This window comes from Apodemus sylvaticus, chromosome 21, assembly GCF_947179515.1.
Source record: "Apodemus sylvaticus chromosome 21, mApoSyl1.1, whole genome shotgun sequence".
NCBI lineage: Eukaryota > Metazoa > Chordata > Mammalia > Rodentia > Muridae > Apodemus > Apodemus sylvaticus.
In genome coordinates, this window is record NC_067492.1 from 60,265,823 (window position 1) to 60,291,515 (window position 25,693).

A 25,693-nucleotide genomic window follows, 5' to 3' on the forward strand; every position below is an offset into this window, starting at 1 on the left:
CATTAATAGGCACCTTCCTTTAGTTAAGGAAAGCTTTCATTTGTGATTTCCTCGGATATTTTTTCTTTATGCTGATTCTTCTTCTTCTTCTTCTTCTTCTTCTTCTTCTTCTTCTTCTTCTTCTTCTTCTTCTTCTTCTTCTTCTTCTTCTCCTTCTCCTCCTCCTCCTCCTCCTCCTCCTCCTCCTCCTCCTCCTCCTCCTCCTCCTCCTCCTCCTTCTTCTTCTTCTCTTCACCTCCTCCTCCTCTTCCTCCTCCTCATATTTCTGTAACATATACTGAGAAAGTAAAACACACAAGAGCTCTGACACAAAAGAGGTTGTTTGTGGGAAAGAAGAGGAGTGAGAACCAGAGGATGGTGACTCAATTTCTTGGCTGGTATTGTTATCTTCCTATGCTATTGTCTAAATATCTGCATTTAGGAAGCCAGGAGACAATGTTTCCCATTCTTTAGCCTTCAGTTTGTAGCTTCAGTTTCTACTCTAAGCTCCCAAAATGATGAATTGTGATATGACACAACCATTCACCATAACCATTTTTTACATGTGAGGCTATTCCGCAGAGGATTCCTTCACAGTAGAGGAGTAGCAAGTTAGAAAAACAACAACTGCAAAAACAAGACTGGTATCAATAGGTGATAGGTGATTGTGCTGTTGGACAGATTCTATGTTCCTTTTTTGAGGGAATGTGGAAAATATCAGAAATTGAGATGACAAAAGACATAAAAATCTGTAAAAGTGGCTTAATCAGTTGTTCACATAGGACTTGCAAGATTGGAGTGTTGAGAGTAATGCAGCCAGAGGAAATTGTGATCATAGCCTTTAAGAGCAAAATAGATTCTGTGTAAATTTTAGTGAGAAGTCATTTGTGTGATATTTTGTCCAAATATCTTTTTTCCTTGTCTTACACCTGGAATGTAGAGTGGGGTATATTTTAAAAATAATGTACTGATTTTTAATTTTTCATTGTATTTTTATTTATTTGTTCATTTTCCCACTTATTATTTATTTATTAAATTTAAATTCTACTTTCTCCTATCTCCCCATCCACCTTACACAGTCCATCATCCCCGACTCCTTTTATCTCTCCAAAGAGCACAGGTACCACTGTAGTATCAAACAACCATGGCATTTCAAGTCTCTGCATGGTTAGGCATATCTCTCTTACTGAAGTTAGGCAAGGCAGCCAAGTGAGAGGAACCGTGTTCTGGCTGGTTTTTGTGTCAACTTGACACAGGCTGGAGTTATCACAGAGAAAGGAGCATCAGATTGGGAAGTGCCTCAATGAGATACAGCTGTGAGGCATTTTCTTAATTAGTGATCAAGAGGTGAGGGCCCTTTGTTTGTGGTACAATCCCCGAACTGGCATTCTTAGGTTATATAAGAGAGCAGGCTGAGCAAGCCAGGGGAAGCAAGCCAGTAAGAAACATCCCTCCATGGCCTGACCTGGTTGTTTTCCAGCCCAGACCTCCTTTGGTAATGAACAGGTCTGTGGAAGTATAAGCTCAATAAACCCTTTCTTCCCCAACTTGCTTCTAGTTCACGATGTTTGTGCAGGAATAGAAACCCTGACTAAGGTAAATTGGTACCAGTATAGTGGGGTAGCCCTGTGACAACCTGACCATTATTTTGGGGAGAACTGTGGAAGGATTTTGGATCATTGGGCTAGAAGATACATTGGTTGTTAAGAGCTCTGTGGAATGTTCTGTAGGAGTTTGTATTATAATGTTGACAATTGTACAGAAAATGATGGCCTGGCTTGTGAAATTTCAGAGGGAAAATTTAAGAATCTAATAAGAGCTATTGCTGTTTTGATTGTGAAGATACTGTGGTTTTGGTTTGCTGGGGCTGAAGAATCACCTGTGCTTAACAAGATACTAGAACCACTAAAGCAAAACCTTTTAAATTACTGGGACTATTTATGTCTTCTGAACTGGAGCTAAGAAATTAGCGGTGAATAAGAAGAGACCAGCACCACTGAGGTGAAATCTTCTGGGAAGTGTTTTCTGAGAGCACAGAGGTTGTGTTCCAGAGATAACCACAGTTGTACTTTGTACTGTGGTTGGAATAGGTAATGTGTAAGTGTCACATAGATGGTACTGGTTTCGAAGGCTTGAAGGGGTCATGAAGAGTAGCTGAGGACTGGAACTGTGAGCGGCTGCGGAAGGCCATTGGTGAAGGTGTAATCTCAGATGCACTTGATTGCCTAGGACTTAAGGGGTCGTGTATGGAATTGAGGCTTGGCACCATGAAGAGAGCCTATGAAAGTCTATTGGTGAATCCTAGTTATGGCAGAAAACAGCAGTGTTTTTGAGATGTCAGTGCCAAGAAATGACCACCCAAAACAGCAGCAGCAGGGGAAAACAGGCAGCTGGAACCCAGGAGACAAGTTGTGTGCACAAAGGGCAGAGCTGAAGAAGTGACCCGAGCTCTCAGAGGAGCCTGGAACTTCTTCAGGTGGATCCAAGACATTGAACCATTTAAGTTTGAGTTTTGCTTTTGATTGTCATCGTGCCCTGATATATTTTCCACTTAAAGGAAGAAAGGATTTTAGTGGAGACCACACTTTAGCAACTTTGAATTTTTAAAAGACTTTGAATTTATAAGATTTTGGACCATTTACAGGAATTGAATTTTTAATATGTAAAGATTGTGGGACTTTTAAAGTTATTAAGATTTTGGGGATGAATAAGAAAATAAGGGTTGAGGCTTAACAATGATGTGTTTGTTTGTCAAGTTAACAAGGGGTCAATTGTACTAGCTGGTTTTGTGTGTCCACTGGACACAGGCTGGATTTATCATAGAGAAAGGAGTTTCATTTGAGGAAGTGCCTCCATGAGATCCAACTGTGGAGTATTTTCTCAAATAGTGATCAAGATATGAGGGTCCCTTGTGGGAGGTGCCATCTGTGGGCTGGTATTCTTGGGTTCTATAAGAGAGCAGGCTGAGTAAGCCAGGGAAAGCAAGCCAGTAAGGAACATCTCACCATGGCCTCTGCATCAGCTCCTGCTTCCTAACCTGCTTGATTTCCTGTCCTGACTTTTTTTTTTTTTTTTTTTTTTTTTTTTTTGCTTTTAGTTTTTTCGAGACAGGGTTTCTCTGTGTAGCCCTGACTGTCCTGGAACTCACTCTGTAGACCAGACTGGCCTCGAACTCAGAAATCTGCCTGCCTCTGCCTCCCATAGTGCTGGGATTAGAAGTGTGCGCCACCACCGCCCGGCAACAGTCCTGACTTTTTTAATAATGAACAGCAGAATGGAAGTGTAAGCTGAATAAACCCTTTCCTACCGAACTTGCTTCTTGTTCAAGATGTTTGTGCAGGAATAGAAACCCTTAGTAAGGCAAGGGGTAATGAAAATGAGTAGCAGTTGAGTCTTGTCAGTATTAGAGGCCAGGAAAGGAGAGTGGAGAGGTGAAGACTCTGAGGCAGGTGAAAAATCAGGACTGAAGAGATTTTGAAATGAATCTGGGTCTTGCAGAGCTCTCTCTCTCTCTCTCTGTGTGTGTGTGTGTGTGTGTGTGTGTGTGTGCGTTGGGGGGACATGCTAGTGCTGATCTGGTAACCCTTTTGTTTGTTTGTTTGTTTTCTATTGTCTTATCGTGGATGTTCACCATTTTTATGTCTGCATGTATTTGTCCTTTTCATTCCCTAATTGCTTTTGGAGAAACTGGGAAACATAGTTTTGCCATTGGGAAGGCTGTGGTGAATCTTAGCGGATTTTTGAAGAGCGTCATTGCTTTCCTTTAAAAACAAAACATAACAAAACTAGAATTGCCCATCTGTTGAGTCTGGAATTCAAAAGAGTGAAAAAATGTATATCAGCACTTTATCATCATCATCATCGTCATCGTCATTATTATTATTATTATTAATTTGTATGTTCTAGAATTTTTTTTCTGTGTAGCCCTGGCTGTTCTGGTACTTGCTCTATAGATGAGGCAGGCCTTGAACTCACAAGACATCTGTCTACCTCTGCCTACAGAGTGCTGGGACCAAAGGCTTGTGCTACCACCACCAAGCTTAAGAGTTCAGTAGAAAGGTATTTCTCTTTTTTGGTGACATGCTGATCATCATGTTTAGGGAAATTTAATTGACAGTTTTGATGGGAATTAAGTATCTGTGTGCTTAAGATATTGTTCATCTACTTGTAGAAAGGAATGTGAGTTGACATCACTTAATAATGGCTTTCCCTGTTGTACTACCACAGAGCTTAGACACTGAAGCTCCTCCAGCATTGCTAATGAAGTCTGTGCTGAGAACAACATGGGCTGAGTTGGACAACATGTATGTATTAGGCATTAGGGATTTGATACAGCACCAGTATCCCGTATAGATATTACTTTGATAACTGTCATGGCTGCTGCTTATGCCTGGCATGGCAGAAATGATAAGAGTTTATTTGTTAAACAAATGAGATAGTGAAGTTGATGTGTTAAGCAGGGAGCCTGGCATCTAATAAGTTACAGAGGGCCCTGGGAAAAGTTATATGGAAATCTTGGGCTGAGCCTTATTTAATAATGCATGTATATATTTTAAAAATATTACCAGTGCGTTTAAAATGTAGACAGACCCTAAAGTTAAATTTCTTACAGGAAATAGAACAGCCTTTACTCTTAACTTTGAGAACTAACATAAAATAATAATGAGTGAATGTCCCATTTGTCTAGAAAAGACAAAGTTATATAAGTTTTGAATTTTCCCTTAAACGCCTCCGTAATAGACATGCTATGAATAGGATTTGATTTAAAAACTAAAACCTTAATTTTTATCATATTTGGATGTGAGATTTACCTTGCAATCAAATGCAGAAGATATGCTTATCTAGAAAATCAGTGCTCATCCAACTGTGTTTTTTTCTCTACCATGCCACTGATGAAAATATGCTAACTAGTAATAGTGCTCAAGAATGATTCCCTTATGTGTCTGGCTTTTCTCCTTGGGTTTTTTGATATCTATCATTTGTAGAAGGGAGTTTCTGTTTTCCTGAGTCCAGCATTTAGCCATAAACAAAACTCTAGTTTTGTTTTTTGTTTGTTTGTTTGTTTGATTTATTTTTCTTGTTTTTTGAGACAGGTTTTCTCTGTATAGCCCTGGCTTTCCTGGAACTCACTCTGTACACTAGGCTGGCCTAGAACTCAGAAATCCACCTGCCTCTGCCTCCCAAGTACTAGGATTGCAGGCATGCACCACCACTTCCTGGCTAAAACTCTTGTTATTGAATATCTATCTTTAGTATTAATAGTAGGTGTCATGCATTTGGTCATCCATTCCTGGGTAAGATAGGTACATCCTATTCACCTTGGGTAATAATCTATGCAAGTTATTCATCTTGATTATGGGAAGAAGTCAAGTGCTTTGAGAAAATCTCACACAAGATCAAAATTGAGGACCTCTTAAGGTCCTGGTTTACAGAGAGAAAGAACTGACAGCAGACATGCCAGAGCTGGACTGGTGTATACTCCCTCAGGAGTGGGTAGGGTGAGATTCCTCTTGGAATCGTCTTTCAATTGCAAATAGAGTACAAACCACACCTGAAATCTGGGGTAAGAATCGCTGGCCAATCAAAGCTGCCAGGCAGACCTGCCAGGCAGACAAAGAGGTGGGATCTTCTGAGTGCCTTTCTATGTGTTCGCTATGGCTGTGCAGGCTTCATTGGTTCTCTGCACCCTGCTCTGAGCTCTGCTGTTGGGTGCTGTGAGGGTACCTCAGGGAACCTCTGAAATCAAGACATGGTGAGCATAGGATATCTGCTTACAATGTAGAGGAAAACCCAGCTGAAAAGTGCGCATCTGGGTGGTGGGTCCTCTCTGGGAATGGATGGCAAGCATCAGCCAGATGGTAGTGGGTGCTGGGGTGGTGGGTCCTCTATGGGGCTGGATCAGAACTATCAGCCAGATGTGACTTCCTGTGAGGTTTCTAGTGGTGCTTCTTACTTCCTAGTTCAGGCCATGTCCTCTTAATAACTTAAGTATTATTGCTAATTATAATTCTATCCAAAACATCTGGACCAGTTGCTTTCTTGTAGATGCATGGGCGGTATCTGTGACTATGCAGCACCTGTGGCCTAAGCTTTATGTCTTTTATAATATACATTAAGAAGGCAGGAATAGGACTGGAGAGATGGCTCAGGGGTTAAGAGCTGCGGCTCTTCCTAAACAGGACATGAGTTTAATTCTTTCCAAACACATGGTGGCTCATAACTATGTAACCGCATCTTGTGACCTCTTCTGGCCTGCAGGAAACTTGCAGGGATAACTTTGTATAAGTAGTGGATTAAATCCTTAAAAAAAAGAAGATGGATATGAATCTAATCATTCTTATTTCGTACATTACTAGTTTTTGTTTTGTTTAATTCATTTTTTTTTCTGGTGTAGTTTTTTGGTTTATATTTCTTTAACTTATTTGTTTAGTATTTTGATTATTATGTGGCTAAGGGTCTCTTTCCCAATCTGTTTGGTAGTTTGGCTGGTTCATTTACATTAAGAGGCAGCTTCTTTAATTTAGGAAAGTTTTCATTTATTATTTTATTGGAAATGTTTTCTAGATATTTATGCTGATTGATCTTCACACTCGCCCTCACCCTCTCCTTCTCCTTCTGAGGTGTTCCCTGTTGCTGTGCATGCTTTAATGGTTCTTTGTGTCCTGCTCTGAGCTCTGCTGTTGTGTGCTGTGAGGGGACCAAAGGGAAGCTGGGAAATCAAGAGATGTTGAGCATAGGATATCTGCCTACAATGAGAAGAACATGCGGCTGAACAATGGGACCTAGGTGATAGGTCCTCTATGGGGTTGGATCAGAAGCATCAGCCAGATGTGACTTCCTGTGAGGTTTCTAGTGGTGCTTCTTACATGCTAATTCAGGTCATGAACTCTTAATAACTTCATCATCATGGTTGATTATAATTCTGTTGAAAACATCTGAACCAGTTGCTTTCTTATAGAAGCATGGGTGGTTTCTATGACTCTGCAGCACCTGTGTTGAAACCATTTTTTCTTTTATAATATACATTAAGAAGGCAGGAATAGGGCTGGAGAGATGACTCATAGGTTAAGAGCTCTGGCTGTCCCTACACAGGCCATGAGTTCAATTTTTAGCAACCACATATTAGCTCACAACCATATGTAATGTAATCTGGTGCCTTCTTCTGGCCTACAGGAATACATGGAGGGAGAACATTGTATAAGTAATGAATTCCTTAAAAAATGAAGATGGATATGTATCTAATAGTTCTGATTTCAACCATTACCAGATTTTGTTTTGTTTAGTTATTTTTTTCTGCTGTAGTTTTTTTTCTTTATATTTCTTTAACTTATATGTTTACTGTTTTGATTATTATGTGGCAAAAATACGTTTTCCCAATCTGTTTTGTATTTTTGATGCTTCTCGTTCATTAACAGGTACCTTCTTTATTTTATGAAAGATTTCATTTATGATTTCATTTGAAATATTTTAGACCTTTATGTTTATTGATCTTTCTTCTTCTTCCTCTTCTTCTTCTTATTCCTCTTTCTCTCCTCCTCCTTCTCCTATTCTTCATCCTACTCCTACTCCTACTCTTCCTACTCCTCCTCTTTCTCCTTCTCTTCTCCTCCTCTTCATCATTTTTCTCCTCTAACATGTCCTGAGAAACTAAACAAAATTAAAAATGGAAGAGATCTAATGCAAAGGAGGTTGTATGAGGAAAGGGAGAGAACTGACACCATATGGACTGTGACTAATTTTCCTTGCGGGTATTCCTTATCTTCCTATGCTAGTGTCTAGGCATCTGCATTTGTTGTGATTATAGGGCTAGGTGCTGGATTTTCAGTTTGTCTTGTTTAGTTGGGAGATTATTCCTGGCTTATAGTGTGTTGTCTAGATTATCAGAGAGTATTGACTAAGTGTTGCCTCTCTTACTTGCGTGTTTGGTGGGTATGTTCAAGAGGGAATGCTGGCTAATGTTGAAAGTTGGGAGAGGAGGTGGACAGGAAGAAATAATCTTAGCAATGCACAGGAATACATAGTCAGGAGAGAGGTAAAACTGCCAACCTTTGAACATTTCAGAGCTACAGTCATCTGAAGGAGCCTCAGTTGAGGTTGTGCCCTCATTAGAATGACTGGTTGCTAATTCTGTGTGAGATAGTGTTGATTGAGGTGGGAAGGCTCTTGAACTGAGGGTGACAATACTCATAAACAAGTGGGCCTGGGCTGGATGAGAGAGTTACCTTAGCATGGGGCACTGACCAAGCAGGAGAGCAAGCCAGGACACAATGTTTGTCCATGCTTTTACCTTCAGTTTTTAGCTTCAGTTTCTTACTCTAAGCTCCCAAATTGATGAACTGTGGTCTGAAAAAACCAATCACAGCAACCGTTTATTTCCTCAGATTCTTTTGTTCAGATGATTCCAATACAGCAACAGAGTAACAAGTTAGAACAACAAAAACAACCACAAAAGCATTATCAACAAGTGATTTTGCTGCTGGACTGAATCTAGGTTCTCATTTGAAAGACTGTGGAAATTATCAGAAATTGAGGAGGCAAAAGTCATAAAAGGCTGTTCTTGGATCTTAGTCTGTTGTTCTCATACGACTTGGGAGATTGGAGTACTGACAGTATGCAGCCGGAGGAAATTGGGATCATAGAATTTCAGATGAAAATAGACACGGAAAACTTTAGTGAGAGGTCATTGTGTGATATTTTGTCCAGAAATATTTTCTCCTTGGCTTATACCTTGAAATACTGAGTGAGATAAAATTTAAAAATAATGGGCTGACTTCTACATTTTCATTCTAGTAATATGTATTTGTTCATTTTCTCCACTCATTTATTTATCATTTATTCAATTTAAATTCCATTTTTTACAATCTCTCCATTCACCTTAAACAGTTATTCATCCCTCACTCCTCCAAGGAGGGTGCAGTCCACTTGAGCATTCACCAAGCATAGAATTTCAAGTCTCTGCATGGTTAAGTTCATCCTCTCCTACTGAGTTCAGAGAAGGTAGCCAAGTTAGGGGAAAAGTTTGGACAGACAGACAACAGCATAAGGGGCATCTCCCTCTTTAGTTTTTGTGGGACCCATGTGAAGAGGGAGTAGCACATGTATTGCATATATTGTGGGGGTCTCAGTCCATCTTGTGTATTCTCTTTGGTTTGTGACTCAGTCTTCTAATGTCCAGGTTAGATTATTCTGTGTCTTTGAATGGACTTCCTGTTCCTTCAGAGGCTCTCAAACTTCTCCCCAAAGACACCCTAAGCCCTGTTCAATGTTAGCCTGTGGGTCTCTGCATCTGTTATAATCTGGTTCTGGATTCAGACTCTCAGAGGCCAATGATGCTAAGGTACTGCCTGCAAGTATTATACAGTATCCTCAGTAAAGTTAAGGTTGTTGCTTGCCCATGGAATTGGTCCCAAGTTGGGCAGGTTGTCGTTAGGGCATTCCCTCAGTCACTGCTCCATCATTTTGCCTAAATTTCTTGTAGACAGGACAGATTTTGTGTGGAAATGATTTGGATTCAGGTTGTGTCCTTAACTCTCCATGGAGGGTCCTGCCTGGCTGCTGGATGTGACCCTCTTCAGGGTCCATATCTCATTTCCATGAATTTCACCTAAGATTACCCTCATAGACTCCTTGGTACCCTCCAATTTGTCATCTCTGGCACATGTTAAATATACCCCACCCTTCGACCACCACCTGCTGCAGATTTCAATTTATTTTCCTGGACCTCTGGTCCTCTCTTGTTTCTCACCACACCTATTCCTGTTCTCTCCCCTTTCCCCTTTCTTATCTACTCTCTTATTCAGTTCTCTTTCTTCCATCTGCCTCTTATGACTGTTTTCTTCCCCCTTCTGTAATTGAACCATGTTCATTTGGGTCTTCCTTCTAGTTTAGCTTCTATGGTCTATGGAGAGTAGTGTGGATATCCTGTACTTTATATTTAATATTCACTTGTAAGTTTGTATATACATGCTTTTCCTTTTCTGTCTGGATTATCTCAGACTGGATGATAGTTTCTAGTTGTAACAATTTTCCTGTAAAATAGTGATGCCCTTGTTTTTAATAGCTGTATAATATTCAAATATGAAAATAAAACACGTTTTCTTTATCCATATTTCAGTTGAGGGACATCTGGACATTTTCAAGTTTCTAGCTGTTATAAATAAAACAGAAATGAACTTAATGGAGCAAATGCTCTGGTGACTATATGCCTGAGCAGGAACCCTAAGTGAAATTATTCCTCCTGCTAAGTCATAAATTATTGGAAGGAGTCGGCAAATTATTTCCTAGGTCCAGCAAGGTGACTTAGTGCCATCTTTACTTCAGAAGATGAGCACATCTCTTGGTACATGGTGTGCAGCTACTGATTTAGTAAATACCTTTTTGCCACTATATTTCCATTATCATCACCAGAAGCAATTTGATTTGACTTTGACAGTGGTATACCTTTATATTTTTGCCTTGAGAATATATTATGTTTTCAGCCCTGTGTCATAACAAAGGTAGAAGAAATCTTGATCATCTGTGTCTCCCAATAAATATATTAGTGATCTAAAATGTACATTATGTAGAAATTACCTAGATAGCACAAGGTGTCAATTAATTTGGACTTGTTGGTAACCCATATGGGCATCAGAGGACTGAAAATAAATCCAACCATAGTTTAGTAGTCTTCTAATTCAGTACAATGCTTAGGAATCTGGGGATATAGGGTATTTAGAGACATTAATCCCAAGAGGAAAGATAAGTCTTTGCCCTTGGCCACTCCCACCACAATGAAAGAAGCACAACAGTTAGTGTGCATGTCAGGAATCTGGGAATAACACATTCCTCACTTGGATTTGTTACCCCAGACAGTATACCAAGTAGCCCAGAAAATTGCAAGCTTTCTGTTGGTTCCTAAAAACAGGAGAAGTTTCTGTAATGGGACATGGCTGCTGTGCAGACTGCTCTACCAGTTTCATGGTCAGATAGGAATGTTTTTTGCAGCCTTTGGCAGGCCCTTATTGTGAACCATAGGTTTTGAATATTGGACCGCTCTGCCATCATCACCTCAAACCCACTACACTTTTAAAGACAGGTCTTGTCCTGATCTTCCATGTCAGTGGAAATTGAGCATTTTGAGTCGGGGAAGGTTAATGATCCCAAAAGAAGGCACACACAGGAGTTGATCAGATGCAACTAAAAGCAGGATCTTTATTCTATTAGAGATAGCTCGGGCCCTCTACCCCAGTGCACCACAATCTTGCATGGTGGTTTTAATAATGGGGGAGCTCCTAATGTCTATAGGGGCGTTTTTCAAATATCAAAGTCTTCATAACTATGTAACCATGCTAGTTTTGGAAATACATGTATGAATAAACTTTTAGGACTTTTTGAGTAGCCATTATATAAGTAAGTTAAAAGCTATTAGAATAAGAATAAATCAAAACATTAAGATGTAAAATGTAGGGCTGGAGAGATGGCTCAGCGGGTAAGAGCACAGACTGCTCTTCCAAAGGTCATGAGTTCAAATCCCAGCACCCATATGGTGGCTCACAACCATCCATAAAGATACCTAACGCCCTCTTCTGGTGTCTGAAGACAGCTACATTGTACTTACACATGATAAATAAATCTACAAATAAATAAATATCTTTTTAAAAAAAGATGTAAAATGTATCTGGGCAGTGGTGGTGCACACCTGGAATCCCAGCACTCTGGGAGGCAGAGGCAGGCGAATTTTTGAGATTAAGGCCAGCCTGGTCTACAGAGTGAGTTCCAGGATTGCCAGGGCTATACAGAGAAACCCTGTCTCAGAAAAAAAAATCAAATCAAAGCAACCAAAAAAAGTTGTAAAATAAATAACGAATAAGTCTGATATTTTGTTTAATAGGGATACTGTTGATTCACTGATACCATCAAGAATAATGATGGCCACCAGCTTATCTTGTACCATCTGGTTATATTTATTAAAACTGTGGTGAAGACACATGGCCCATGCAATATTTATGACATCATTATAAAAGATGGGTACCAAGTCCCATGATTTTGTCTATCTTATGAGGATCCCCAGGTGAAACTTAGAACAACTAAAGCAGTATTGATTTTCTGTTGTATTTGAACTGCACATCATAAAAATGTAAAGATATTTCCCATCTGGGAATTCTAGGTTCTTGGATAATTCACTTTCCACTTTCATTGGGGCAGGAAAGATTTTAATATTATAAAAACTAGTACTAGGAAGAGAGATGAGAGAAAAGATAGAAGCTGAGTTCACTTAGCACAACAAAGAAGTCATTTGACCTAACCCTGTGACTGACCCATTCCCTGATATTTCTTCTTTGTGTAATAGGGATACTATTGATTCAGTGGTACCATCAAGAATAATGATGGCCACCTAAAACTGACCCTAATCCTGGGACTTATCCTAAATTTCTAATCCTGTCTTAATCCCTTAATTTCCTAAGCAATCTAATTCTAAAAACCCTTATCTTGATCCTAACCATAACCCTCTAATTGCCTAACACTAACTCTAACCCTGGTTACTGTGGGAAATATTTCTTAATTATATCTTTTGAAATGAAAAACTCTTTCTTAATTGAGATCTTTTGAGATGTTCAGATCCACCTTTGACCTAGGCTATAGTTGCTTTTTGCAGCCTACATATAGAAAGGTCATGAAAAGGTATTTTTGTTTTTTCTACTTGTGCTACTTAATTTTCCAAAACAAACACTGGCATTAGGAAGTACTTATTTCTTAAGAATACTGGTATATACTGAAGATCAGCTGTAATATCCTGCAATATTAAATTAACCAGCCTTGATTTTTCTAACTTCCCTGGACGGACAGCCTTTATTGGGGCATTCTATTAGCTACCCTTTCTATATACATAGAAATATTCATGAAAATCTGTAAAAGTACAGATCTAGAAAATCTGTACTAATACAAATGTGGTTTTTCTCCACTTTGCACTGATGAAAATGTGCTGACTAGTAAGAGTGCTCAACACTTATGTTTCTGACTTTCCTCCTGGGGTTGTTTGATATCCTTCATCTGTTGAAGGTAGGTTCAATTTTCCAGAGCCAAGTATTTTTCCATAAACAAAGTTCTTAATTTGTTTTTGTTTGTTGCTTCTTTCTTTCTTTCCTTCCTTCCTTCCTTCCTTCCTTCCTTCCTTCCTTCCTTCCTTCCTTCCTTCCTTCCTCCCTCCCTCCCTCCCTCCCTCCCTCCCTCCCTCCCTCCCTCCCTCCCTCCCTTCTTTCTTTCTTTCTTTCTTTCTTTCTTTCTTTCTTTCTTTCTTTTCTTTCTTTCTTTCTTTCTTTCTTTCTTTCTTCCTTTCTTTCTCTCTTTTTGGGACAGGATTTCTCTGTATAGCACTGGCTCTCCTGGAAATCACTCTGTAGACAAGGCTGTCTTCAAATTCACAGATTCACCTGCCTGCCACCCAAGTGCTAGGATTACAGGCATGCACCACCACTGCCTGGCTAAAACTGTTGTTTCTAAAAATGAATATTTAATGTTAGTAACCTGGGTGATGCATTGGGTCATCAATTCCTTGGTCAGATTGATATGGCCAATGCACCTTCAGTAAAGGTCTAGGCAAGCTATTCACCATGATTATGGGAAGAAGACAAGTGCTTTGAGGAAAGCTCAGGCACAGGTCCTGGTAAGTGGAGGGTCTTGGCTCACAGAGCGGAGGAGCAGGCAGCTGACCAGCCTGAGCTGGAATGTTGTTTCCTCCTACAAGGCTGGGTGGGTAAGATACCTCTTGGAATCATTTCAAAATTAATGGAGTGCAAACCACTCCTGAAGGTGTTGAAAAGGTGTGGCCCCAGATAGGAAGCACACTTTAACCTGAGGAGGGCTATGAGTCACTGGCCAATCAAGGGCACAAGGCAGACCTGCCCGTCAGACAAAGAGATGCGATCATCCAGGAATCTTTCTGTGTGTTCACTGTGTCTGTGCAGCTTGAATGGTTCTCTGCCTCCTGCTCTAAACAATGCTGTTGTTTGCTGTGAGGGGACCTCAGGGATGCTATGAAATCGAGACATGGTGAACACAAGATATCTGCCCACAATGTGGACAAACATGCGGCTTTGCAGTGGGACCTGGGGTGGAGGTTCCTGTATGGGGTTGGATCAGAAGCATCAGCCAGATGTGAGTTCCTGTGAGGTTTCTAGTGGTGCTTCTTACTTACTAGTTCAGGACATGACCTCTTAATAACTTCAGTATCATGGCTGATTGTAATTCTGTCCAAAACATCTGGGCCAGTTGCTTTCTTGTAGAAGCATGGGTGGTTTCTGTGACTATGCAGCACCTGTTTCCAAAGCTTTTTGTCTTTTACAGTATACATTAAGAAGGCAGGAATAGGGCTGGAGGGATGTCTCAGAGATTAACAGTCATGGCTGTTCTTACACAGGTCATGAATTCAATTCCTACCAACCACATGGTGGCTGGTAATGGGTATATAAACCATACATAATAGGATCTGGTTTCCTCTTATGGCCTGCAGGAATACATGCAGGCAGCACATTGTATAAGTAATGAATTTATTTTTTAAAAAGAAACCACACAGATATGAATCTAATAGTTCTGATTTTAGACATTACTAGTTTTTGTTTTGCCTGGTTTGTTAATTTTTTCTGCAATAGCATTTTTTTGTTTCATTAACTAATATATTTAGTGATTTTATTATGATGTGGCAAAACATCACTTTCCCAATCTGTTTGGTATTTTTGATGCATCGTCTACATTAATATGCACCTTCCTTTATGTAAGGAAAGCTTTCATTTGTGATTTCCTTGGAAATATTTTCTATATGCTGATTTTTCTTCTTCTTCTTCCTCTTCTTCTTCTTCTCTTTCCTCTTCTTCTTCTTCTCTTTTTTCTTCTTCTTCTTCTTCTTCTTCTTCTTCTTCTTCTTCTTCTTCTTCTTCTTCTTCTTCTTCTTCTTCTTCCTTCTTCTTCTTCTTTTCTTCCTCCTCCTCTTACTCTTCCTCCTCCCCTTTCTCTAACATATACTGAGAAAGTAAAACACACAAGAGCTCAGATTCAAGAGGTTGTTTTTCGGAAATGAGAGGAGTGAGAACATGAGGATGGTGACTTATATTCTTGGCTGGTATAGTTATCTTCCTATGCTGGTTTCTAGGTATCTGCATTTGTGGTGATTATTGGTCTAGGTACTAGTTTCTCAGTTTGTCTTGTTTGTGTTGGAGAGGTATTCTTGTGTTACAGTTTTCTGTCTAGATTTTCAGAGTGTTGGCTGACTTTTGCCTCTTTTACTGACCTGTTTGTTCAAGAGAGAGACCTGGTTGAAAGCTAGAAGAGGAGTTGGGCAGGATAAGTAATTCTTAGCAAGGTTCAAGGAGACATAGTCAGGAGAGAAGTGAAACTGCCAACATTTCAACATTTCAGAACTACAGTCATCTGAAAGAGCCTCAGTTGAGGGCGTGCCCTCATCCGAATGGCTGGTTGCTATGTTTGTGAGATAGTGTAGATGATTGATGTGATAAAGCTCTTCCACTGAGGGTGACAATATTCATAAGCAAGTGGGCCTGGGCTGGATGAGAGGGCTATCTGAGCATGGGACACTGACTAAGCAGGAGAGCAATTCAGGAGACAGTTTTCCATGCTTTAACCTTCGGTTTGCACTTTCAGTTTCTACTCTAAGTTCCCAAAGTGATGAATTGTGATCTGAAAAAAAATCACAACAACCATTTATTACCTGAGATGCTTTTGCTCAGAGCATTTCATTACAGCAGCAGAGTCACAAATTAGAACAACAAAAACAGTGACAAAAGCATTATAAATATGTGATTTTGTTTCTGGACAGAATCTATGTTCTCTTAGGAAAAAAATGTGGAAATTATCAGAAATTGAGATGGTAAAAGTCATTGAAAGCTGTCCATGGAGCTTAATCAGTTGTTCTCATAGGACCCAGAATATGGGAGTTTTGACAGTATGCAGTCAGAGAAAATTTAGATCATGGCATTTCAGAGGAAAATAGACACAGGGTAAATATTAGCAAGAGGTCACTGGTGTGATATTTTGGCCAAAAATATTTTCTTCTTGGCTTTCACCACAAAATATTGAGTGGGGTGGTCAGTGTACAGGCAATTTCAAAGGTCTGCTCTCTGGAACTTAGCACCTGCTTAAGCCCTTCCCTGCCTCCATCACCTGCTGCTATTGTCAGTTGTGGTTTATATGCATAGATCACCAGCTACAACAGCTCTCTGTTTGTTCCCTGTCTCTGTTCTCTGCACATTCCTCCTCTTTTTCTTCTCTCATGGTTCTCTTTCTGTGCTCCCTGGCTGTTTGCCTGTCTGTAGGTCGTCTTGTATTCCTCTATACATTCCCCAGATTCTCACTCCTCACCTTCCCCCAAACAACCTCTTTTATACGATATTTTTGTATGTTTTAATTTCACAGGACCTGTTTTGATAGGCATAGGTTGGATTTCTTCATGACATATTTTCCTGGCTGTTATTTATTATGTCGATGTTATTTACTATGCCAATGTCTAGGCCTCTGGTTTCTGGTTTGTCTTGTTTGGGTAGGGGTTTGTTCCTAGATTACTGTTTGTTATATGGATTTGTAGAGTCTAGCTGAGTGTTGCCTGTTTTACTGGCCTGTGAGGTGGGCACATTTAAGTGGGAATGCTTGCTGGTGTAGAAAGTTGGGATCAGCATAGGGTAGGAAGAGATGATCTTAGCAGCTCACAAGGAGACAATAGTCAGGAGAGAGGCTTAGCGGCCACTGATATTTAGTACTTTGCTAAGTTTAACTGTGAAAATTGCATCTGGGATAAAATTTTTTTGGTAGATCTGTCGAAAGCCTACTTTGTCTCCTGGCAGGTAAAGTATGTAAAATTGAAGAAATTATTCATTTCCTTTAGAAATTTCAATTTAGTGGTATATAGACATTTTTATATCTTTATTATTCTCTGAAATTCAACATTGTCTGTTTTTTTGTGCTAATTTTCCTTTTAGATTTTATTTGGATATTCTCTTATCTTTTAGTTAGATTTAATAATTGTTTGTCTATCTTGTTGATTTGCTCAAAGAACCAACTCTTTGTTTCATTTATTCTTTGGATTCTCTTCCTACTCTATAGATTTTAGCCATCAATTTGATAATTTCTTAATGTCAACTCCTTGTTTGTGGAGTTATTGCTTAACCTGTTTCTCTTCCAGATGTTCAGGTATAATATAAAGTTGCTGGTATGAATTTGCTCCACTTTTCTTATGTAATAATTTAGTGCTATGCACCTTCTTCTTGGTACAACATTCATTTTCATTATGTATACTGATGTGGCCCTGTCTGAGAGGACTATTATTTTTTAGGTTTAAGGTATTTAAACTAAGACAAAAGGTATAAATAAGATTATAGAACATGGCACTCTACTACAAGACCTACTCTCTTGATGGAACAGATGTCCATAAATCCTGCTTCAACATTTTACAATAATATTTGGGATTAGCATCACATTATTTCTACCATATCTCCCCTGCCTTCTGTGATGGTTTAATAATATCCCTGCAGGCTGAAGTTACTCAGAAGAGAGGTCAATGGGGATTGGGTCTTGAGAACTCTTCAAAGGAAAGAGAGGAGCAGGAAGGTACCATGGAATAGATGAGTTGTGAGTGCACAGCCATAAAGGGCAACCTGTTTCGAGAAGTGTTCGAGGTAGAACATGGCAAGTGATATCGTGAAGTATTAACAGGGAAGTAGAGAAAATAACATAGAGGTTCAGTATATATCCAACTCTGGTGCTTTAATGCTTATTATAAATATAATGTCTTTTATGTCTTTTAATTGGTATCATTAAGATTCAAGTGGGTAAGAAACCCCCAAGTAGTATTTAACCCAACAAGATGGCCATCATTATGATTTGTGCCTAGTAATTGAAATGGAGTGCAAAGTAAGGTAGTGTTAGGTACTCTGTAGTTGAAGTTTAAATGCAAGATGCTGTGGTGCACGCCTAAAATTTCAGAACCCAACAGACAAGGCTAGAGGATCATAAGATCAAAACTCTGTTTAGCTATCTAAATAATTTTAGGTTATCTTACATTAAGTCAAACATCTCTATCACTTCCCGCTCAAATATTTTCATCCAAAGCAGATGGGAAAATATGTTATGTGCATCCATCCATGCATACACATCTTTCTACTTACTATTTTTATATTTGTAAAAGTGTGTTGGTAAAACAAGGAGAATCAATAGTAAAATATTTACATAAATGTCTGTAGGTGAAATGAAGTTTACTTTATCCTTTTGGGGTTTTTCATTTGCACCTGTAACTTGTCATTTTTGTATCAAGCATGGATTGCACATCCAGTTTAATCAAAAGTTCAAGCAACTACAACTACTTTACTCAACAATTGTGGTCTGTAATATGTTATAATCCATCCTAATTACTATGAATTTAAGAAAAAATGATATCAAATACACATTTCTAGCCCAGCTGCAGAAGTCATACAGGGATCCAGTAAGTCTCTATTAGGAGAAGGCCAAGAAAGTCTCCAGTACAAGAAATAAATCACATAATTTCCAGGTTGGGATTGTGGTTTTGTTTTTTTTTTTTATTAAATGAGAACAGAGAATTCTTCTGATCATGACTCAGACTTTGTTCTGAGAATATCTTAATAAAGTGAAAGCAGGCAGAGATTGAGAGGTGGGGTAAAAACATTTTAATATGACAGAGAAATCAGAGGGCTGTGGAGCAGTTTCTTGCCTAGGTATCAGCAGTGTGAAGAACAATGAAGAGAAATGTCTCCTAGGTGACAAGTTGACTGAGTTGTATGCTTACTAAAAATGATGGAACACATCTATTGGTACATGGTGTGCAGTTATTGATTTAGAAATTATTTTTGTTTGTTTGTTTGTTGTTTGTCATTACCTCTCAATGAGCATCACCAGAAGCAATTTGCTTTATTTGGCATTCCCTGTAATATACCTTACCAGTTTTGCCACAAGGATATATTATCTTTCCAGTCCTGTGTCATGACTTAGTTAGAAGGAATCTTGACCATCTGTATCTTACATGAAATAGAATATTAGTGCTCTAATTGCATAGTTTAATGAATGGACCAAGTGGGCAGGGGTTTCACCCATTTTAGGCTTGTTGATAACACATATGGGCAGCAGAGACTTGGATATAATATTTCTCTTATGTTTCTGCCTTGATACCAGGGTTGTTTGATACCTATGATCATCTGAAGGGAGGTGCAGTTTCCTCGAGCCCAGCATTTAGCCACAATACAAGACTTTTGTTTCCTAAAATCCCTCTTTGATAATAGATAATTTGATAATAGATAATAAAATCCCTCTTTGATAATGTTTTAATAGCCTGGTCAACCTTCCACTCTTGGGTCAGGTTGATACCTCCACTGCACCTTTAGTAATGGATTATGCGAGCCATACGCCTCGATTTCAGGTAGAAGGGAAGTGCTGTGAGAAAGGCTCAGGCTAGTTTTGAAGTCAGATCCTGGTTAGTGCTGGATTACTGCTCATAGAGTGAAGGAGCAGACTGCTGTCTAGCCTAAGCTGCAATGATGGCTTCTCCTCCAGGACTGGATGGGATTAGATTCCTCTTGGAGGACAGGCAAATATGTGAATGGAGTGTAAACTACTCCTCAGCTCTGGAAAAGGTCTGGACCTGGACTGGAAGCACACATTAATGTTGAGGAAGTGTAAGACTCCGTGGCCAATCAAGGCTTCCAGGCAAACCTGCCTTTCAAACAAAGAGGTAGGATCTTGCTACTGCAATTCTCTAAGTTCACTATGGCTGTGCAGACTTGAATGGTTTTCTGTGTCCTGTTGGGTGCTGTGAGAGGACCTCAGGGAAGCTCTGAAGTTGAGAAATGGTAAGCACTGGCTATCTTCCCACAATGAGGATGGCAGGCGGCTGAGCTGTGTGACCTGGGTTGTTGGATACTCTCTGGGGCTGGATGGGAAGCATCAGCCAGATGTGATCACCTGTAAGTTTTCTAGTGATGCTTCTTACTTGCTCAATCAGGTATGACTTCTGACTAACTTCATTGTCCTGGATGAATCTTCCCAACATATTTGGGCCATTGGCTTGCTTGTAGAAAAAAATCATGGGTGTTTTCTTGTTTGTGTGTTTTTGTTTGTTTTGTTTTCATTTGGCATCACATGTCCAAACCCTTTTGTCTTTTACACTCTACATTGAGAAGAAAGGTTTAAATCCTTTCATATGTTACTGCTCCTTTCATATGTTACTGGTTTTTGTTGTCTTTTTGTTGTTTTTTTTCTGTTGCAGATTTTCATATTTCTTTACATGTTTAGTGTGATTTTTCATGGCAAAGGGACTTCATTGATCCAATCTATTTGGTATTCGGGATGATTCAAGTAATTTAATAAGCATCTTGTTCTTTAGTTTGGGAGAATTTTCATTTATGAAGCTATTGAACATATTTTCAAGCTGATATCCTTCTACTTCTATTCCCATCATTTGTAGTTTTTGCCTGCTCATGTTACAGAATTCTTAGATGTGTAGTGCCAGGAAACATTTAGAATCCAAATTTTTCTTTTCACATATGTATCTATGTTTTCTATTCATCTTTAATAAGTGATATTCTCTTTTCCTTAGCTGTTTTGTGGGTCAACCTTGTTTCTGTAGTGGTCAGTGTACAGGTAATCTCAATGGCCTGCTCTCAGGGACTTATCAATTGCTAATGTCATTACCTGCCTCCATCACCTGCTGCTGTTGTCAGGTGTCCTTTATATACATGGACCACCAACTACAGCAGCTATCTATGTTTTTTTCCTGTCTGATTTTCTCCTCATTACCCCTCTTTTCTTTCTCTACCCTCATGGCTCTCTCTCTCTCTCTCTCTCTCTCTCTCTCTCTCTCTCTCTCTCTCTCCCTCTCTCTGCTCCCTGGATGTGCGCCTGTCTGCATGTCATCTTGTGTACCTCTATACATTCCCCAGGTTCTCACTCCTCTTCCTTTCCCTGAACAACTTCTTTTGCACCATACTTTAATTTATTTTAATTTCTCAGGACTTGCTGTGATAGGCATAGGTAGGATTTCTTGATGATATAATTTCCTGGCTGTCATTTATTATAGTACTATGTCGATGTCTATGCCTTTGTGTTTGAGGTGATTAATGGTCTATGCACTGTTTTCTGGTTGTCTTGTCTTGGGTGGGAGTTTTGTTCCTGGTTTACTGTTTGACGTATGGATTCACAGAGTGTTGGCTGAGTGTTGCCTGTTTTACTGACCTGTGTGGTAGGCATGTTCAAGTGAAAATGCTTGCTGTTGTCAAAACCTGGGATAAGCATAGGGTAGGAAGAGATGATCTTAACAATTTACAAGGAGACATAGTCAGGAGAGAGCTGCCTCTGCTGTTTAGTACAGTGCTAAGGGCAACTATGTAAATTGCATCTGAGATAACAATTTTCTGGTAGATCTATGGAAAGCCTACATTATCTCCTGGCAGGTAAAGTATGGATTGAATAATGAGTGTCTGCCCAAGCAGATGTTGTGACACAGGGATGCGGCATTCAAGGAAGGGAAAAGGGGATTGTTTCAGTTTGTATTAACATAGTATCCTTAGAGCTCTTTATATTCCCTGGAATTAGGCATAATATCTTGGTGCCTTGTCTGGAGTCCCAAGATCCCAGCACTCCAATGTAAACATTTAAAGGTCTGCTCTTAAGGAGATATGTCATTGTCGATCCTTGCATCAGTGCTTTCTCTGTCAGATTTGTTTTTCTTTTTCTTGGTTTTCAATTTTTCTTGAGTATTTGTGGAGGTAGGTGAATAAAGTGAACAAAAAACCATGATAGAGTGGATGCAACAAAGAGTGTTATCCACAGGTACTTGGAAGATATTTCTGAACATGGTATAGAGGTTGCTGTGTCCTTGCTCTTAATTGCCCCCTTGTGGCTGTCTATTATGTATGTGGTACTTTAGTGTTCTGTGATAGAGAGGAAATGAGTGTGTTTCCACCCCTATCAGTTTAGTTACTCACCCCTACCTTGGGCATCATCCATCTTATCAAAAGGTCCTACACCCATTAACATGCCCATGACAGAAAGTTCTCTGAGTCAGTATCCAGGGCAAAAGTGGGCTCTCCTTACCATATTTTACAATGTGGAAATGACAAGACACCATTTTACCCGCTCCAGTACCACACTCTGCACACTCCATGTGTAGCTCTATATATTGGAATTGTTATTATATAGGTTGTTCTTCATCCATTCCAGCAAAGTTATTATATCTTCCTTGGAACAGCAATCTTATTCCTAGTTTTGCACGGGTATTTTGCCTCTATGTTCACCTTCCAGCTGTTTAGGCCATCTTCTTGGTCACACTGTCTTAGGAAGCCTGGTTTAAAGACACCTCATCCCAGGGCAGCGCAGCCTCTGAAGTTCCGAGGCAATTGTATAATTCCCTGCTCTGTACCAGGTGCCCTCCCAATTTTCCTCTGGCTGAGCCATAACTCTATCTCTCTCTTGTGGTAGCATGGTCCCCTGTAATTGATATGGTTCATCATTGGGTTTGGGTTTTTACAAAATCCTCATTATTATTGCCTTTGTACAACAAACTGTCTTCAGTTCTCAACATTTCAGAACAAAGGAGCCTCAACTGAGGGTCTCCCATCATCAAAATGTATGGTTGCTATGCCTGTGAGAGATTGTGTTGATGATTGATGTGGGAAGGCTCTTCCACTGAGGGGGGGTATTTCTAAGCAAGTGGGCCTGGGCTAGATGAGAGAGCTAGGTGAACATGAGACAGTGACCAAGCAAGAAAGCAAGCAAAGAGACCAATGTGTTTGCCTTCAGTTTCTAGGTTCAATTTCTATTCTGAGCTCCCAACATGATGGAGTGTGATCTGCCAGAACCATGTACAACAACCATTTATTACCTGAGTTGTTTTAGCTCCAAGGATTCCATCACAGTTGCAGAGTAGCACGTTAGAGCAAAAACAACAACAACAAATGGCTTCAAAAGATGATTTTGAAGCTTGAGAGAATCTATGTACTCTTCTGAAAGAATGTGGAAATTATCAGAAATTGATATAGAAAATGTCATAGAAAAGTGTACACGGATCTTAATGAGTTGTTCTCATAAGATGTGGAAGATTGTAGTATTGAGAATAATGCTGACAGAGCAAGTTGAGATCATAGTATTTTAGTAAAAAATAGACTCTGAGAACACTTTAGCAAGAGGTCATTAGTGTGATTCTTTGGCCAAAAATCTTTCGTGCTGGGCTTATGCCCTGAAATACTGAAAGGGGTAAAATTTGAAAATAATGGGCTGATTTCTCTGTATTTTCCTTCTTCTTATATATATTTGATCACTTTTCTCATTATTTAATTAATTAATTTATTTATTTATTTATTTATTTATTTATTCATTTTATATTCTAATTGCTACCACATATCCATTACACTTTACACTGTCCTTCATCTCTCTCTAGTTTTATCTCTCCAAAGTGAATGGTAACCCCTTGACTATCCACCAATCATGGCATTTCAAGTCTCTGCATGGTTAAGCACTTCCTCTCCTACTGAGTTCAGCCAAGTTAGAAGAACAATTTTAACAGACAAACAATACCATAAGGGACATCTCCCTCTCCATTTGTTGGGAGACCCATGGGAAGACTGAGTCGCACATGTACTACATATATGGAGGGGGCCCCAGTACATCCTGTATATGCTCTTTGGTTGATAGCTCAGTCTCATCATGTGTACTTTATTTGACTCTCAGTGTCTTCTTATTGACTTCCTGTTCCTTAGGAGGCCCTCAATCCTTTCCACAACTCTTCCAATAGACTCGCTGAGCCCTGTCTAATGTTAGGTTGTGGGTGTCTGCATCTGTTTCAGTCTTCAGCTAGGTGGACAATCCCAGAGGCCTGTGATGCTAAGGAATGGTCTGAAAGTATAACAAAGCGTTGTCTGTAACATCAGGGTTTATTGCATGCCCATGGAATGGGTCTCAAGTTGGTCAGGGATCGTTAGCCCATTCCCTCAGTCTCTGCTCCATCGTTTTGCCTGCATTTCTTGTAGACAAGACACATGTTGAGTGGAAAGGTTATTGGTTCACTTTCTGTCCTTAGCTCCCCACTGGGGAGTCCTGCCTCTCTGCAGGATGAGGCCTTTTCTGGTCCATATCTCATTGCCATGCATTTCAGCTAAGATCACCCCCCCCCCCCAGAATCCTTGGTGCACTCCAATTTGTCATCTCTCACACAACCTAGAGATACCCCACTCTTCTACCCTTACCTGCTGCAGATTTCAATTCATTGTCCTGGTGCTCTGGTCAACTCTTGTCTCTCACCACACCTGTTCCTATTCTTTCCTTCTTCCCCTTTCTTATCTGTTTTCTTATCCTGTTCTCTCTCTTCCATCTGCCTCCTATGGCAGCTTTATTCCTCCTTCTGAGTGAGATTCAACCATTTTCATATGTGTATTCCTTATTTCATTTTTTTTTATTTTTTAATTTTAGTTTTTCGAGACAGGGTTTCTCTGTGTAACCTTGGCTGTACTGAAACTCACTCTGTAGACCAGGCTGACATTGAACTCAGGAGTTCCAACTGCCTCTGCCTCCCATGTGCTTGGATTAATGGCATGTGCCACCACTGCCCAGCTGGGTCTTCCATCTTGTTTCGCTTCTTTTTGTCTATGGAGAGTAGTGTGGATTTCCTGCCCTTTATGGTTATTATTCACTTGTGACTATATACATGCTTTCCTTTTGTGTCTGAGTTACCACAGTCCATATGAAAGTTTCTAGTTGTATCTATTTGCCTGTAAAATTCATGATGGCCTTGTTATTCATAGATGAATAGCATTCAATTATGAAAATGAATGACATTTTCTGTACACATATTTCAGTTGAGATACATCTGGACCTTTTCAAGTTTCTAGCTGTTATAAATAAAACTGTGCAGCAAATACTTCGATGGGTATATGCCTGAGGATGTAACCTAAGTGAAATTCTTCCTCCTGATATGTCATAAATTATTGGAAGAAGTGGACAAAAATTTTCCTAAGTGCAGGAAGGAACTTTAAATAAAACTAATGTAATTGTGGTCCATCAACTTAGAAGCAAAACTTAACAGAATCACCCATATTAAGCTGGTTCTAGAAATTGACAGATGAAAAATTCAAGGTCATGGAGTCTTTCCTTATGGTTTCAGTTTTGCTCTATTATAGTCATCTTTTGGCAGAGTCAAAGCCTCAGTTAAGGCTCTGTGAGTTCATTGCATTAAAGTTGTGAGGATGATGCTTAAGTCGCATTTTGGGGCCAGAAGGTGTTGAGATACCGAAATCTGATAAGAAGAGAGGCATACAGGGAGACGAAATACCCAAACTGAGAGATGTATTAGACGTTACAGGAAGAGGCCTATCTAACCCTTTAGAAACTGAAGTCCAATTTGTTTAAGACAAAGCTCCAACATTTGGTGTTTGTCCTGCTATGTTCTTTGCCTTGGTCCAATCTTCTCTCCATATGTGTACAATCCTATTTGTTGGAATGTGAAAGAGTGTTCATTGCTATTGCCTGTTGGAAAGATACAATATGCTTTCTGATTTTACAATATGTGGCTTTCACAAAATTTCCTTGAGCGTCAGAGGAGACTTTAGAACTTTGAACAGAGTAGGAAATACTACAGACTATGAGGTTCACAATAGTCTGAGAGTCTTTTCAACACTGGATGAGTGTGAACCTATCATGACCAGAGACACAATGCAGTTGATTGAAACAAAAA

General features: G+C 39.5%; 1 protein-coding gene across 1 annotated transcript in view; it reads left to right on the forward strand.

Annotated features, from left to right (window-relative positions):
* LOC127671957 (zinc finger protein 431-like) overlaps positions 1-25,693 on the forward strand; it is a gene marked incomplete at its 3' end in the record, with an annotated part of 189,829 nt that overhangs the window by 132,474 nt on the left and 31,662 nt on the right. The gene's annotated exons all lie outside the window — the stretch shown is intronic.